Source organism: Penaeus chinensis, chromosome 6 (assembly GCF_019202785.1).
Source record: "Penaeus chinensis breed Huanghai No. 1 chromosome 6, ASM1920278v2, whole genome shotgun sequence".
Taxonomy (NCBI): Eukaryota; Metazoa; Arthropoda; class Malacostraca; order Decapoda; family Penaeidae; genus Penaeus; species Penaeus chinensis.
Genome location: NC_061824.1, coordinates 6,388,728 through 6,408,727, shown reverse-complemented (window position 1 = coordinate 6,408,727; position 20,000 = coordinate 6,388,728). Strand labels below are relative to the sequence as shown.

The 20,000-nt window shown below is 26.5% G+C and overlaps 1 protein-coding gene and 4 non-coding genes across 6 annotated transcripts in view; 4 read left to right on the top strand and 1 right to left on the bottom strand.

Moving 5' to 3' along the window:
* LOC125026704 (solute carrier family 49 member 4 homolog) overlaps window positions 1–20,000 on the bottom strand; it is a 103,166-nt gene that overhangs the window by 23,342 nt on the left and 59,824 nt on the right. The window lies entirely within an intron of this gene.
* Window positions 399–480, top strand: Trnal-aag. Its single transcript has one exon. It is a non-coding gene; the product is annotated as a tRNA-Leu (tRNA).
* On the top strand, window positions 5,866–5,947 carry Trnal-aag. Its single transcript has one exon. It is a non-coding gene; the product is annotated as a tRNA-Leu (tRNA).
* On the top strand, window positions 11,698–11,779 carry Trnal-aag. The gene has a single exon. It is a non-coding gene; the product is annotated as a tRNA-Leu (tRNA).
* On the top strand, window positions 16,906–16,987 carry Trnal-aag. The gene has a single exon. It is a non-coding gene; the product is annotated as a tRNA-Leu (tRNA).

Here is a 20,000-nt window from a genome sequence, read left to right as displayed (position 1 = left end):
ATATATATTGATACTGATATATATTTTTATCTACTTCTAGATATGCTCTAGTTCCCCTTGCAGCTAGCATTGTATGACGGTTTGAAGGGAGTAGGACTGATATAATATAATATAATATATAATATAACATATATAATATAATAATATATATATATATTATTTGATATAATATATACGATATATGTATATAAAATACTTATATAATATTCAATATATATAGGATATATGTATATAAAATAATTATATAATATTCAATATATATATAATATATATAACAATGTTATCGAGTATCTGCGAAGAACAATGAGTGACGATAAAATCCTTGTATCAGAAATTTACGAAATGCTTTATTATTCATTCACTTTTATTACTATCAGAATTGCTCATCATATTCTGTAGGTAGCGTGGCCGAGCGGTCTAAGGCGCTGGTTTAAGGCACCAGTCTCTTCGGAGGCGTGGGTTCGAATCCCACCGCTGCCAAGGATTTTGGCACTGCAGTGTGGCAGTGGCCGGCCCACGAGTCAGACCCGGGAGAACGCTGCCTTCGCTAAAGGCCGGGCCATATACGGAAGGCCCAGGCGTGGCTGGAACTTCGCAAATCTCAATCGCATCGCCTTCGCTTATCCCACTCAACTGACCTGGCCAAGATACAGATACCTGGAACTGTCTCAAATATCACGCGGGAGGAATTAATCGCGGCATAAATATCTTGTGCTGCCTTTAAAGGGACTGTCAATTATCTACAAGAACATTAACAATACAATAGTTAATTTACAGAAACCACAGAGTATCACATCAAGGATTTCATCTTACTGCCGGTTCCCACTAATCGCTAAGGGAAACTGTATTCCCTGCAAGGTGATACACCAATTTCGTTATCACAATCCGAAAACGAAGACTAGTTTCTCAAGCTCAAGCTTCCTGATTAAGTGAGTCTTTCTCATTTTATGAACATTAGCTAACATTCGTGTGAATATAGATAACGAAGGAATAAACGATATCCTTAAACAGGTTATGCTGTGCTGAGAAGCTACTCCCAAAATATAATTTCCATATCCATATAAGAGATAAAACGGCAGCATATCCCGTGCTCACTTTTCACATTTATGAAAGGGGCGGCTAATGACTAGACATGCTGAAATAGACCTGACATAACAGAATTTATACAAATAAAACATAAACTGAGATCCTTATCAGGTACAAAACACATGTATAATGTTTTGTATGCTAAATTTTAAATGGCATAAAAAACCCTTATGGCATTAGTACACTTCATGGTACAGTGTGGGGAACACAGAACTATAATACTGCATAGTAGCGCACGTACAAGCTAAAACGCAAACACTGTAATAACGAGCAGAATGATAAACACATTACTTCTGGAGACATTTATATGACTCCAAAGACACAACCGGTCCTGCTCTGCATTGAAATAAAACTAGTATTTCATATTTATTTTACAACAAAGGCATCTTTCACCCATGATATTTTCCTTTTTCTTCAAAAATGGATTTCAGTATCATAGTCGCTCAAGGTTCCAACTTCTCACAGATCTATTGATTATTCATTTTATATGTTTAATTCAAGCCTTCTTATCTTGTATTTTTTTTTTTTTTTTTTTTTGTACAAAATACTGGAATGCAATATAGGATTTATAAAACAAACGTGGTTAATGACGCTTTGTAGAAAAAATAATCCTTCTGATAATCTCTCCGAGTTTAAAAATTCAAACATCCAAATTCCTCAAAATATACTAATGCAATTTGTAATAAAATATTTGACCTTATTTGCCCATCGGATCACATGTAAGAGAACTATGATATAAATCAGATCTTGCCACATCTCATCACATTAACAGAGACCTGATCACGATGAACACTTCAATAAGTTCCCTGCACATTGTTTCTCCGCGCATGGAACCGAGTGACAGGTTATCGTCTCCAAACTTTGACCTTTTGCAAAGTTCAGCCAAAGTATTATGCGATGGAAATAACCTAACGCCACATGTCGGGATAACTAACACAGTCTTGAAAGAAGTGGCCTGTCGCAGGAAGGAAGAACGGAAGACCAGGCGGTTTGGCGGCCGCAGGTCTGAGACCCCCTTCGCGAGGAGAAAGCTGGTGTTTGAGGCGGAGAGAGAGGAGTGATCTTTTGCTTATATCTATATGACTTATCCTGTGACAATAATAAACATACATATGGGTATTTCCGTTTTCGTCTTCTCCTAATCAAAAGTGGCACAAAGAAGCTATATACACACCTGCATTAAAAATCAAACTGTAAATGAATATGCTCAAGATCATAAACTACGGTACGATTAAGCGTGTCAGTCATTTTGATCGTTTTATTTCCTGAAATATTGGGATTAATTTATACATGTTATTTCATAGAATGAATACACGAGCAAATGAGTATGAGTTATGTTGTACTAAGATGTTACTATAACAAATGTAAAAAGATATATAAAAGAAATACTGCCGATTAATAAGTGGGCCCTGATTTTTTTTTTTTTTTTTTTTTTTTTTGCAGAACATGACTTTACAATATTTCAGTTACTATTAATTAATACATTTTTTTTATACATATATCTATACATATTTGTATACATATATATTTATACATATTTTATACATATATCTATACATATTTGTATACATATATATTTATACATATTTGTATACATATATATTTATACATATTTTTATACATATATCTATACATATTTGTATACATATATATACATATTTGTATACATATATATTTATACATATTTGTATACATATATATTTATACATATTTTTATACATATATATTTATACATATTTTTATACAAATATATTTATACATATTTTTATACATATATATTTATACATATTTTTATACATGTATATTTATACATATTTTTATACATATTTTTATACATATATATATATATTTTTATACATGTATATTTATACATATTTTTATACATGTATATTTATACATATTTTTATACATGTATATTTATACATATTTTTATACATATATATATATTTTTATACATGTATATTTATACATATTTTTAGACATGTATATTTATACATATTTTTAGACATGTATATTTACACATATTTTTAGACATGTATATTTATACATATTTCTATACATATATATCCATACATATATTTATACATATATATTCATGCATATATTTATACATATATATACATACATATATATTCATACATATATATTCATACATATATTTATACATATATATTCATACATATCTATATACATATTTTTATACACATATATTCATACATATCTATATACATATTTTTATACATATATGTATTTATACATATCTTTATACATATATATATTTATACATATCTTTATACATATCTTTATACATATATATATTTATACATATCTTTATACATATATATATTTATACATATATATATATTTATACATATCTTTGTACATATATATATATTTATACATATCTTTGTACATATATATATTTATACATATCTTTGTACATATATATATTTATATGTATATATTTATACATATCTTTGTACATATATATATATATATTTATACATATCTTTGTACATATATATATATTTATACATATATATCTTTATACATATATATATATTCATACATATCTTTATATATATATATATATTTATACATATCTTTATACATATCTTTATACATATATATATTTATACATATTTTTATACATATTTTTATACATATTTTTATGCATATTTTTATGCATATTTTTATACATATTTTTATACATATATTTATGCATATTTTTATACATATTTGTATACATATTTATATACATATTTTTATACATATTTTTATACATATATATTTATACATATATATTTATACATATATATTTACACATAAATATTTATACATAAATATTTATACATATATATTTATACATATATATTTATACATATATATTTATACATAAATATTTATACATATATATTTATACATAGATATTTATACATAGATATTTATACATAGATATTTATACATAGATATTTATACATAGATATTTATACACAGATATTTATACATATATATTTATACATATATATTTATACATATATATTTATACATATATATTTATACGTATATAAATATATATGTACATAAATATTTATACATACTTTTACATACATATTTATACATACTTTTACATACATATTTATACATACTTTTACATACATATTTATACATACTTTTACATACATATGTATACATACTTTTACATACATATGTATACATACTTTTACATACATATGTATACATACTTTTACATACATATGTATACATACTTTTACATACATATGTATACATACTTTTACATACATATGTATACATACTTTTACATACATATTTATACATACTTTTACATACATATTTATACATACTTTTACATACATATTTATACATACTTTTACATACATATGTATACATACTTTTACATACATATTTATACATACTTTTACATACATATTTATACATACTTTTACATACATATTTATACATACTTTTACATACATATTTATACATACTTTTACATACATATTTATACATACTTTTACATACATATTTATACATACTTTTACATACATATTTATACATACTTTTACATAAATATTTATACATACTTTTACATACATATTTATACATACTTTTACATACATATTTATACATACTTTTACATACATATGTATACATACTTTTACATACATATGTATACATACTTTTACATACATATGTATACATACTTTTACATACATATTTATGCATACTTTTACATACATATTTATACATACTTTTACATACATATTTATGCATACTTTTACATACATATTTATGCATACTTTTACATACATATTTATACATACTTTTACATACATATTTATATGTATACAAATGTGCATATATATTATGTTCAAAAAGGAAAAGATCTTATCTATATGGATTCGTAGAACGGATCAGGTCATTCGGTCGAGAAGAGTAAGAACACCTGAAGATCTACAACCTGTGATTTGTTGGGCAGATGAAGTCGAGCGGATTTATATATTTCATATGAAAGACATGCCGGTAGTTATTTTGAGGAACTGAGACTAGATGTTTTCATCAATTATAGGGAATTGCACTAATGACAGGCGAGCTTGCTGCCTAAATTCACAAAATATATATAATATCAAGTAGTTTATAAAGTTATTTAAACCCAATGCCCTACATTTGTGTATATATATGTATATATATGTATATATATTATATATATATTATATATATTATATGTATATTTTATATATATTATATATATATTATATATATATTATATATATATAATATATATATTATATATATTAGATATATGTATATATATACATATATATATATATATATATATATATATATATATATATATATATATATATGTGTGTGTGTGTGTGTGTATACATACATACATTCATATGAGAACAAACACAAACTTTTAAACGTGTACCCAGAGATATAGAGGAAACAGCCACAAAACAGAACGACTGGACAGCATGAACGAAACTATTCGCTTATCTAGAAAAAAAATAAACCTGAACATATCTGAAGAGGCGAGCTGTTTACGGCAGAATTTTTGTTAAAACAATTTAATTTCACTCTCAACATTAGGATTTTACTACCAATACATAATTTGGATTAAGCCTCGTCTTCGCGAGTATCTGCGAAGACCATTGAGTGATGCGACAAAATCGCTGTATCGGAATTTTACGAAACACTTGATATTTATGTTTTTTTTTTTTAATTACTATCATAAATATTTTGATGTATACAGGTAGCGTGGCCGAGCGGTCTAAGGCTCTGGTTTAAGGCACCAGTCTCTTCGGAGGCGTGGGTTCGAATCCCACCGCTGCCAAGGATTTTGGCACTGCCCTTGGGCAGTGGCTGGCCCATAACCAAGATAACTGTAGAACTTAGAACTGTTTGTATCTGCATCGTCAGTTTCCCTCTACTCAGAATCCGTATTTACTAGATGTTCTCTAGATCAACAGTGGCAACCATTACATTATGTGGGGAAAGTAACCTGATTATGTACACACCAAATTCTGGAATTAATGTCTCAGTGATGGAGGCGGTGTGAGAGGATGGAAGCACGGAAGACAAGGCGGTTTGAAGGGAATAGGTCTGAGTCTGCATACACGAGACGGCTGATGTTTGAGGCGGAAAGAGAGGAGTAATATTAATAGTGTAATATTTCGATGGCTTATTAGTACGATTTGCGATAATGAACATAAACATGACCGAGATCCATTTTGTTTTACTTCACTAAAACATAAATTAACTACAAAAAGATTTTTAAAAAGAGGGAGTCTCCTCGATGGCATGTAATTCCACATCGTATCGTTTACAATGTATTAAGATGCGATAAAAATAAAGCGCTTCGTTAAATTGTGACAATCATTTTGCCGTTACTTATCGGTAGCATAATTCATCGCAGTGAGTGAAATTAATAAAACAAAAAATCTGCAACAGATATTTACGTCCAAAGCTATCGTAAGAACAACGTGGCGAGAGTATCTAACGTCAATGAGTCTTTTTTTTAAATAAAATATAATTTTCAGTTTATATGCGCTGTTAATATCTGCAACTAACTTTGTGAACTTATGTATGTGTTGCATATCTGATTTACATATACTGAAATATAACTCGCCGCTCTCAGCATCAAACGTTAGTTTTCTTACTCCTTTACGCCCACCAACTTTTAGGTTAATCACCGGAAGAAAATTGACATTGGCCGTGTTACAATGAGAATCAGTCGCGGAATCGTACCTAATAAATCTAGAGCATCTTCATCCGCCATGAACCTGAAGCTTGATTTGATGCTGCAGGTGATCTACGACATTCGTCATTGCAATAGGATTCGAATTTAGACTTGGAGATTTGTCGTTTATGTTTATTATCAAATGACATATAAAAAGAAATATATCCATAATATCACTTCTCTCTCTCCGCCTCAAACACCAGCCTTCTCCTCGCGAAGGGAGTCTAAGACCTACGACCGCCAGACCGTCTTGCCTTCCGTGCTTCCTTCCGACGACAGACCACCTCCTCAACCACTGTGGCGGTTATCCCAGGATATGGTGTGCATAATGCGTTGGTTGCCGCTAGAGTAATCAGAGAACCTGTATAATTAGCGTAAGGTGAAACTGGCAAAAGAGCGAAGTCTGGAGAAACTAACCCCTCACTCATGTTCAGAGAAACACGTGCCGGGGAAGTTGAAGTGAACATCATGATCTATTCTTTGATAATGAGACGAAATAGGAAAAGATCTGACCTATATTGATTCGTGAAAGGATCAGGTCATGCGTTTGCAAATGGTGAGAAGACATGATTTTTAACGTGTTTCGAAGGGCAGGTGAGGTGAGGTGGATGGAGATATTTCATTTATAAAAATGCCGGAAGGTATTTTGAAGAAAAGTGACTGGAAGGTTTTAAGCAGCTTTATGGATAACTGGACTGACCTGATACTATATGAAAGATATTCAACAAATAACTTTTCAATAAGATTCAACAAATAACTTTTCAATAAGATTCAACAAATAACTTTTCAATAAGATTCGACAAATAACTTTTCAATAAGATTCAACAAATAACTTTTCAATAAAATTCAACAGATGGCTTTCCAATAAGATTCAACAAATAACTTTTCAATAAGATTCACCAAATAACTTGTCAATAAGATTCAACAAATAACTTTTCAATAAGATTCGACAAATAACTTTTCAATAAGATTCAACAAATAACTTTTCAATAAAATTCAACAGATGGCTTTCCAATAAGATTCAACAAATAACTTTTCAATAAGATTCAACAAATAACTTTTCAATAAGATTCAACAAATAACTTTTCAATAAGATTCAACAAATAACTTTTCAATAAGATTCAACAAATAACTTTTCAATAAGATTCGACACATAACTTTCCAATAAGATTCGACAAATAACTTTCCAATAAGATTCGACAAAGAACTTTTCAATAAGATTCAACAAATAACTTGTCAATAAGATTCAACAAATAACTTTTCAATAAGATTCGACAAATAACTTTTCAATAAGATTCAACAAATAACTTTTCAATAAAATTCAACAGATGGCTTTCCAATAAGATTCAACAAATAACTTTTCAATAAGATTCGACAAATAACTTTCCAATAAGATTCAACAAATAACTTTTCAATAAGATTCGACAAATAACTTTTCAATAAGATTCAACAAATAACTTTTCAATAAGATTCGACAAAGAACTTTTCAATAAGATTCAACAAAGAACTTTTCAATAAGATTCAACAAAGAACTTTTCAATAAGATTCAACAAATAACTTTTCAATAAGACTCAACAAATAACTTTTCAATAAAATTCAACAAATGACTTTCCAATAAGATTCAACAAAGAACTTTTCAATAAGATTCAACAAAGAACTTCAAGAGTGTGTGTATATATATATACAGATACACGCACACATCTATACATATACATGTGTATATTTATGTATATATGCGTACACGGTGTGTGTATGACTTTGTGTGTGTGTGTGTGTGTGTGTAATGTATATAAAATATGTAATGTATACAAACTATGCAATGTATACAGACTATGCAATGTATACAAACTATGCAATGTATACAAACTATGCAATGTAGGCAAACTATGCAATGTAGGCAAACTATGCAATGTATGCAAACTATGCAATGTAGGCAAACTATGCAATGTATGCAAACTATGCAATGTATGCAAACTATGCAATGTAGGCAAACTATGCAATGTAGGCAAACTATGCAATGTAGGCAAACTATGCAATGTAGGCAAACTATGCAATGTATACAAACTATGCAATGTATACAAACTATGCAATGTAGGCAAACTATGCAATGTATACAAACTATGCAATGTATGCAAACTATGCAATGTAGGCAAACTATGCAATGTATGCAAACTATGCAATGTAGGCAAACTATGCAATGTATACAGACTATGCAATGTATACAGACTATGCAATGTATACAAACTATGCAATGTATGCAAACTATGCAATGTATGCAAACTATGCAATGTATGCAAACTATGCAATGTATACAAACTATGCAATGTATGCAAACTATGCAATGTATGCAAACTATGCAATGTATGCAAACTATGCAATGTAGGCAAACTATGCAATGTAGGCAAACTATGCAATGTATACAAACTATGCAATGTATGCAAACTATGCAATGTATACAAACTATGCAATGTATACAAACTATGCAATGTATACAAACTATGCAATGTATGCAAACTATGCAATGTATACAAACTATGCAATGTAGGCAAACTATGCAATGTAGGCAAACTATGCAATGTATACAAACTATGCAATGTAGGCAAACTATGCAATGTAGGCAAACTATGCAGTGTAGGCAAACTATGCAATGTATACAAACTATGCAATGTATACAAACTATGCAATGTAGGCAAACTATGCAATGTATACAAACTATGCAATGTATACAAACTATGCAATGTATACAAACTATGCAATGTATACAAACTATGCAATGTATGCAAACTATGCAATGTATGCAAACTATGCAATGTATACAAACTATGCAATGTAAACAAACTATGCAATGTATACAAACTATGCAATGTATAAAAACTATGCAATGTATACAAACTATGCAATGTATACAAACTATGAAATGTATAAAAACTATGCAATGTATACAAACTATGCAATGTATACAAACTATACAATGTATACAAACTATGTAACGTCTATAAAATCTGTAATGTCTATAAAATCTGTAACGTCTATAAAATCTGTAACGTCTATAAAATATGTAATGTCTATAAAATCTGTAACGTCTATAAAATATGTAATGTCTATAAAATATGTAATGTCTATAAAATATGTAATGTCTATAAAATATGTAATGTCTATAAAATATGTAATGTCTATAAAATATGTATAATATAATACAATATATATAATATAATATAATACAATATATATAATATAATATAATACAATATATATAATATAATATAATACAATATATATAATATAATATAATACAACATATAAAATATAATATAATACAATATATATAATATAATATTATATATAATATAATATTACATATAATATAATATTATATATAATATAATATTATATATAATATAATATTACATATAATATAATATTACATATAATATAATATTATATATAATATAATATTATATATAATATAATATTACATATAATATAATATTATATATAATATAATATTATATATAATATAATATTATATATAATGTAATATTATATATAATATAATATTATATATAATATAATATTATATATATAATATAATATTATATATATAATATAATATTATATATATAATATAATATTATATATATAATATAATATTATATATATAATATAATATTATATATATAATATAATATTATATATATATAATATAATATTATATATATAATATAATATTATATATAATATAATATTACATATAATATAATATTATATATAATATAATATTACATATAATATAATATTATATATAATATAATATTATATATATAATATAATATTATATATAATATAATATTATATATAATATAATATTATATATAATATAATATTATATATATAATATAATATTATATATAATATAATATTATATATAATATAATATTATATATAATATAATATTATATATATAATATAATATCATATATATAATATAATATTATATATATAATATAATATTATATATATAATATAATATTATATATAATATAATATTATATATATAATATAATATTATATATAATATAATATTATATATATAATATATTATTATATATAATATAATATTATATATATAATATAATATTATATATAATATAATATTATATATAATATAATATTATATATATAATATATATATATATAATATAATATATATAATATAATGCAACATATATAATATATATAATATAATACAACATATATAATGTAATGTGTGTTTGTAAATAATTTTATGATCTCTAACCGCACGACCTCATCTGCCCGTCAAGTTAAGAACAATCATAAGTTAAGTCTTATTGACTTTCATCACGTTATCTGAGGACTAATCACGATGAGCGCTTCAACATGCTACCTGGTTTGCCTTACTTCTCTACACACGAAACGGAGTGACCGGTTTCCTCCCCAGAATTTGATATTTCGCAAACTTCGCAGCAACGTGTACACAAAGATGAAAAGGAAAACATCCACCATAAGAAATGCAATTCAATCGTTTCGAACACGCCAAAAGTCCAGCTTCCGGACACAAAGCAGAGCGACTATTCTTTTATCTGGAAGAAATTAAATTTAAATGTAGGCAAGCTGTTATACAGGCAATTTCGTTTCCCTCTCAGTATAATAAACTGTACTACTAATAATTTGGTTCAATCCTGTCACCATAACAATATTATCGAGTATCTGCGAAGAACAATGAGTGACGGTGTATGCAATAAAATCATTGCATCATTTTTTTTCGAAGCGCTTTATTATTCATCCAGTTTTATTACTATCGGAAATGCTCGTCAAACTTTGTAGGTAGCGTGGCCGAGCGGTCTAAGGCGCTGGTTTAAGGCACCAGTCTCTTCGGAGGCGTGGGTTCGAATCCCACCGCTGCCAAGGATTTTGGCACTGCACTGTGGCAGTGACTGGCCCACAAACAAGGCCCGAAAGAACGCCGCCTTCGCAAATCTCATTCAACTGACCTGACCAAGGTACTGAGAGCTGTAAAGCTTGGAACTGAGTGTACCTGCGTGCCGCTGACAGAAGCTCAAATGTCACGCGAAGGGAATTCCTCGCTGCATGAATAGCTATAATGTGCTGTCTTTACATGCACGACTAATTATCTACAAGAATAGCATTAGCAAAACACCCCTTCTAATTGTGTTCTACTTACATTAAAAACCGAAGACTGTGCGGTAGGCTAAAGCGTTCAAACCGATAAGTTCACTTCGGTATTATAGCCCGACGTGAAGTCTTGTCTCTTGTTTCCTGATTTGATTTTAGCATCGTATTCTCTCGATGTTTAGATTTCTCAAAGATCAGTAGTATAATTTCTGGATTTATTGTCAGAAAATACGTTTACAAAATACTGGAATACATTACATGGTGAATGACGCTCAATAAATATCCTTGAGGAACACAATACTAACATACTGTATAAGTACATATTTTCTCTTGAGATTTTTACCAATAACAAGAAAATTAATATTAATAATCCCTAAGGTGAAAAAATCTAAGATAAACATCCCAATTCTCAAAATACGCACTAATGATATTTGTAAATAATCTCCGCATGACCTCATCTGCCCGTTGAATCACATGTTAAGAACCATAATATAAGTCAGATATTGCCACATCTCATCACACTCTCAAAGCCCTGATCAAGATGAACACCTCAACAAGTGACAGGTTATCGTCTTCAAACTTTGACCTTTTGCAAAGTTCACCCGAGTCTAAATCTAGTGACTCTCTATTTCCTCCAGCATTAAGCAAAGTATTATGCGATGGAAATAACCTTACTATATGTACACCACATATCGGGATAACTAACACAGTTTTGAAAGAAGTGGCCTGTCGCAGGAAGGAAATGCGGAAGACCAGGCGGTTTGGCGGTCGCAGGTCTGAGACTCCCTTCGCGAGGAGAAGGCTGGTCTTTCAGGAGGAGAGAGAGGAGTAATCTTTTGCGTATATTTTCTGACTGATCATATAACAATAATAAACGTATTTATGAGTATTTCTCGTTTCGTCTTCTCCCAATAATGAAACGTGGCATAAAGAAGTCGTGTAATTCATTTGTATTGGAAAAGCAATTGCAAATCAGTATAGTTATAATCGAATGACTGCGTCATGATGAAGCGCGTAAACTAATACATACATTTTGGTGTTACGGCCAAATATGGACAACTGGGACTGCGCTGCATGTCAAGTTTCTTTACATCTGTGTGATTTCAGAAAGCAAACACTATCCGTTAGTAGGCTGTACTGAATTAAGAAGCTACTCGTATGATATGATTTCACTAAGATAAAAGATACTACAACAGCGTGTTCCTCTGCTTAATTTTCAAAGAAAACTAATGAATTTACAACTCACAAACGCTCATATTTATATATATGTATGTATATATGTACAAATACATATAGTTTCATATACACAAGTGTGTGTGTGTGCATATTTGTGTGTATAAAGGTATATATAAAAATATATTTCATGTGTGTGTGTATATGTATATATATGTACATATATATGTATATATATATATATATATATATATATATATATAAATGTATATATATATGCATGTTTGAAAGTATAAATGTATATATATATATAAATGTATATATATGCATGTTTGAAAGTATAAATGTATATATATATGCATGTTTGAAAGTATAAATGTATATATATGCATGTTTGAAAGTATAAATATATACATATATTTAGATTGAAAAATATATGTATATGTATGTATACACAAATATGTATGCGTGCGCGTGTGTGTAAATGTATACATACGTGTGTATATACACATGCATAAATATACACATATGTATATATATTGTGCATACATACTGTATATATTGTATTTATTATATATAAATATATTGTGTATATATATTATGTATATATTATATATAAATATATTGTGTATATATATCATGTATATATTATATATAAATATATTGTGTATATATATTATGTATATATTATATATAAATATATTGTGTATATATATTATGTATATATTATATATAAATATTATGTATATATTATATATAAATATTATGTGTATATATATTATGTATATATTATATATAAATATATTGTATATATATTATGTATATATTATATATAAATATATTGTGTATATATATTATGTATATATTATATATAAATATATTGTGTATATATATTATGTATATATTATATATAAATATATTGTGTATATATATTATGTATATATTATATATAAATATATTGTGTATATATATTATGAATATATTATATATAAATATATTGTGTATATATATTATGTATATATTATATATAAATATATTGTGTATATATTATGTATACATTATATATAAATATATTGTGTATATATATTATGTATATATTATATATAAATATATTGTGTATATATTATGTATACATTATATATAAATATATTGTGTATATATATTATGTATATATTATATATAAATATATTGTGTATATATATCATGGATATATTATATATATATTATATATAAATATATTATGTATATATTATATATAAATATATTGTGTATATATATCATGTATATATTATATATATATATATTATATATAAATATAGTATGTATATATTATATAATGTATATATTATATAATGTATATATTATATAATGTATATATTATATATAAATATATTATGTATATATTATATATAAATATATTATATATATATTATATATAAATATATTATATATATATATATATATTATACATTATATATATATTATACATTATATATATTATACATCATATATATACATATATATATATATATATATATATATATATATTGTATGTATATATATTATACATCATATATATACATATATATATATATATATATATATATATATATATATATATATTGTATGTATATATATTTTGTATATATAGAGAGTACATATACTGTATGTATATATATATATATATATATATATATATATATATATATATATATATTGTATGTATATATATTTTGTATATATAGAGAGTACATATACTGTATGTATATATATATATATATATATATATATATATATATATATATATATATTGTATGTATATATATTTTGTATATATAGAGAGTACATATACTGTATGTATATATATATATATATATATTCGTATTATATTTTGCATATATAGAGAGTACATATACTGTATGTATATATATATATATATATGTATATATATATATATATATATATATATATATATATTCGTATTATATTTTGTATATATAGAGAGTACATATACTGTATGTATATATATATATATATATATATATATATATATATATATATATATATATTCGTATTATATTTTGCATATATAGAGAGTACATATACTGTATGTATATGTATATATATATATATATATATATATATATATATATATATATATATATATATTCGTATTATATTTTGTATATATAGAGAGTACATATATTGTATGTATATATATATATATATATATATATATGTATTCGTATTATACTCTTTATATATATTTATTTATTGTATATACATTTATATTATATAAGCATGTATGTATAAATTTCAGTTTACATGTACTACTTGATTTAACCACTTTTGAGATCTAGTGAAAATAACGGACATAACTTTAACATAAGTTAAACTTTACAAAAGTAAAGGGAATGATCAAATCGTGAATATGAACGGAAATTTATACCAATTACCAAAACATGTTTTAGTAACTGGTATATAATTCAATTCATATGTACTGTTTGATATATATAACACTAGTTTTGTATAACAAGTTATGTATGTATTGCAGTTCTCATTCGAATAAACCAGAAGCTGACTTTCGCTCTTCGCCACAAGCGTTAGTTTTCACCCACCAAAACTTGATGTTGCATATGGGTATGAGGTGAAGTTAACGAAATAAAATTGACATTAATCGTGTCACTGTGAGAATCAGCCTAGAAAACGAAGCTACTAAATTTACAACTTCTTAATCATTACAACATGGGTCTGAATTGGAAGACGAAACGGAAATTGGTCTTTTATATTTATGATCAAATAAATAGAGCATAGAAATATATCCGTAATATCATTCCTCTCTCTCCGCCTCAAACACCAGTCTTCTCCTCGCGAAAGGAGTCTCAGACCTGCGAAAGCCACACCGTCTTGCTTTCCGTGCTTCCTTCCGGCGACAGACCACTTCTCCCGTCACAGTGGCAGCTATCCTAGGATGTGTTGTGCTTATAGTAAAGTTACTTTCATCGCATAATGCGTTGGTTGCCGCTGGAAGAACTAGAGATCCTCTATCCAGAGATATGGTTTCTGCATAGGGTGAAGTTGGTAAAAGAACAAAGAATAATAATCCTTCACTCAGTTCCATGCGCAGAGCAAAAATAGCTGAAGTGAACGAAATAGGAAGCGATCTGACCTATATTGATTCGTGAATGATCAGGTCATGCGGTCTAGTATGTTTAGTAGACCTGAACTTCTACTTGATATTCATGGGGTAAATGAGGTCGTACGGGAAGACTTGTCATCTGAAAAAATGCCTGAGGGAATTTAGAGAAATTGTGACTGGAATGTTTTCATGTGTTATTATAACATCAAATTACGGAGGCGCACATCAATATATGTACATGTTTATACATATATGAGCAGAAACACTGCAGCGTGTTCATAAAGATCAAAACATCTACACTAAGAACAGAGCAACTGGACTGCTATCCTTTTATCTGGAAGAAGTTAAACCAGAACACACCTGAATGAAGGCAGGTTGTTTACGGTTGACTTTTTGTTAAAACGATTCCGTTTCCCTCTCAGTATAATTAACTGTACTACTAATAAATCATTTGGCTTAACCCTGTCACCATAACAATGTTATCGAGTACAATGCGTGACGATAAAATCACTGTATCAATAATTTATGAAGTGCTTGATTATTTATCCATTTTGATTACTATCAGTATTACTCATCAATTTCTGTAGGTAGCGTGGCCGAGCGGTCTAAGGCGCTGGTTTAAGGCACCAGTCTCTTCGGAGGCGTGGGTTCGAATCCCACCGCTGCCAAGGATTTTGGCACTGTAATGTGGCAGTGGCTGACCCATAAGCAAGACCCGTGAGATCGCAGACTTTGCAAATCCCACTCAAATGACCTGACCAAGCAACTGTAAAGCTTGGAACTGACTCGCAGCATGAATAGCTATAGTGAGCTGCCATTTATCTATGAGAATAGTTTTAGCAAAACACCACCTCACCAACAGAAACTACAGCGTATCACATCAAGCAGTTCATCTCACTGACGGCCTCCACCAATGACTTAAAGAGGGTGTGTTCTACCTTCTACAAAACAATGAAATTTCAAACAAATACAACTCAAATCAAAGACTGCGTTAGGCTACAGCGTTCAAATTGATAAGTTCGCCTCGGCATTATAGTCCGAAGTTGAAGTCTAATTTGATCGTCATAATAATAATTCTCAAAATACCTCCTAATGATATTTGTAAATAATATCTAAAGCTAATCACATGTTAAGTACCATAATATAAGTCAGATCTTGCCAAAAAAGAAAAGGATTAATATTAATAAACATCCCAATTCTCAAAATACCCACTAATGATATTTGTAAATACTTTCCGCATGACCTCATTTGCTCAACAAATCACAGCTGAAAATACCCATTAATAATAATATCTATGACGCATGACCTCATCTGCCCATCGAATGACATGTTAAGAACCTTAATATAAGTCAGATCTTGCCACATCTCATCACACCATCAGAGACCTGATCACGATGAACACTTCAGCAAGTACTCTACACCTTGTTTCTCACATGGAACTGAGTGACAGTTTATTGTCTTCAAACTTTGACCTTTTGCAAAGTTCGTTAGAGTCCACATCTAGTGATTCTCTATTTCCGCCAGCATCAACCAAAGTATTATGCGATGGAAATAACCACATATCGGGATAACTAACACAGTTTTGAAAGAAGTGGCCTGTCGCAGGAAGGAAGTGCGGAAGATCAGGCGGGTTGGCGGTTGCAGGTCTGAGACTCCCTTCGCGAAGAGGAGGCTGATCTTTTAATTAAGCAGAGAGAGAAGAGTATTTTTTTGCGTATATCTATATGGCTTATCATGTGACAATAATAAACGTACTGATTAGTATTTCCCGTTTCGCCTTCTCCCAATAAAACATGAAACATAGCATAAAGAAGCCATGATGATTTCCACTTCAATTTGAATAGGGAATTGCAAATCAAGATAATTATAGTAAAAACCTGCGGCATGGTGAAGCGTGTAAACTAATACATTACTGTTAATTGGGATAATCAAACACTATCCATTAGTAAGCTATGTTGCAGAGAAGAGCTATTTGCTGAATAAGATTTCGGTAACAGCATAAGATTACACTAATCTTACACTTACAGGGTCGTCCAATGACTTTACAACTCACACACGCGCATATATATCAATATATATACACATACGCAGTATGTGTATATGTATATATACATAAATGTGTAGCATATGTATATACATGTCAATTTAATCTCGTGAACTTCACCTCATGCCCATATGCACCGACTTCAAGTTGCATATGCAATATCAATTTGTTGGTTAAAAAGAAGCGAGAAAACAAACATTTGAGGCTGAGAGTGGGGAATCATCTTCCGGTATATTCGGATGAGATATACAATATATGATATAAATATATATATATACACAATATATGATATAAATATATATATACACAATATACGATATAAATATATATATACACAATATATGATATAAATATATATATACACAATATATGATATAAATATATATATACACAATATATGATATAAATATATATATACACAATATATGATATAAATATATATATATACACAATATATGATATAAATATATATATATACACAATATATGATATAAATATATATATATACACAATATATGATATAAATATATATATATACACAATATATGATATAAATATATATATATACACAATATATGATATAAATATATATATATACACAATATATGATATAAATATATATATATACACAATATATGATATAAATATATATATATACACAATATATGATATAAATATATATATATATATACACAATATATGATATAAATATATATATATACACAATATATGATATAAATATATATATACACAATATATGATATAAATATATATATATACACAATATATGATATAAATATATATATATACACAATATATGATATAAATATATATATATACACAATATATGATATACACAATATATGATATAAATATATATATACAAAATATGATATAAAAATATGATATAAAAATATATATACAATATATGATATAAAAATATATATACAAAATATGATATAAATATATATATATATACAAAATATTATATAAATATATATATATATACAAAATATGATATATATATATACAAAATATGATATAAATATATATACAAAATATTATATAAATATATATATATACAAAATATGATATAAATATATATATATACAAAATATGATATAAATATATATATACAAAATATGATATAAATATATATATACAAAATATGATATAAATATATATATACAATATATGATATAAATATATATATACAATATATGATATAAATATATATATAAACAATGTGATATAAATATATATAAACAATGTGATATAAATATATATAAACAATGTGATATAAATATATATACAATATATGATATAAATATATATATATACAATATATGATATAAATATATATGTACACAATATATGATATAATATATATATATACACAATATATGATATAAATATATATATACACAATATATGATATAAATATATATATATACACAATATATGATATAAAATATATATATACACAATATATGATATAAATATATATATATACACAATATATGATATAAATATATATATATACACAATATATGATATAAATATATATATACACAATATATGATATAAATATATATATATACACAATATATGATATAAATATATATATACACAATATA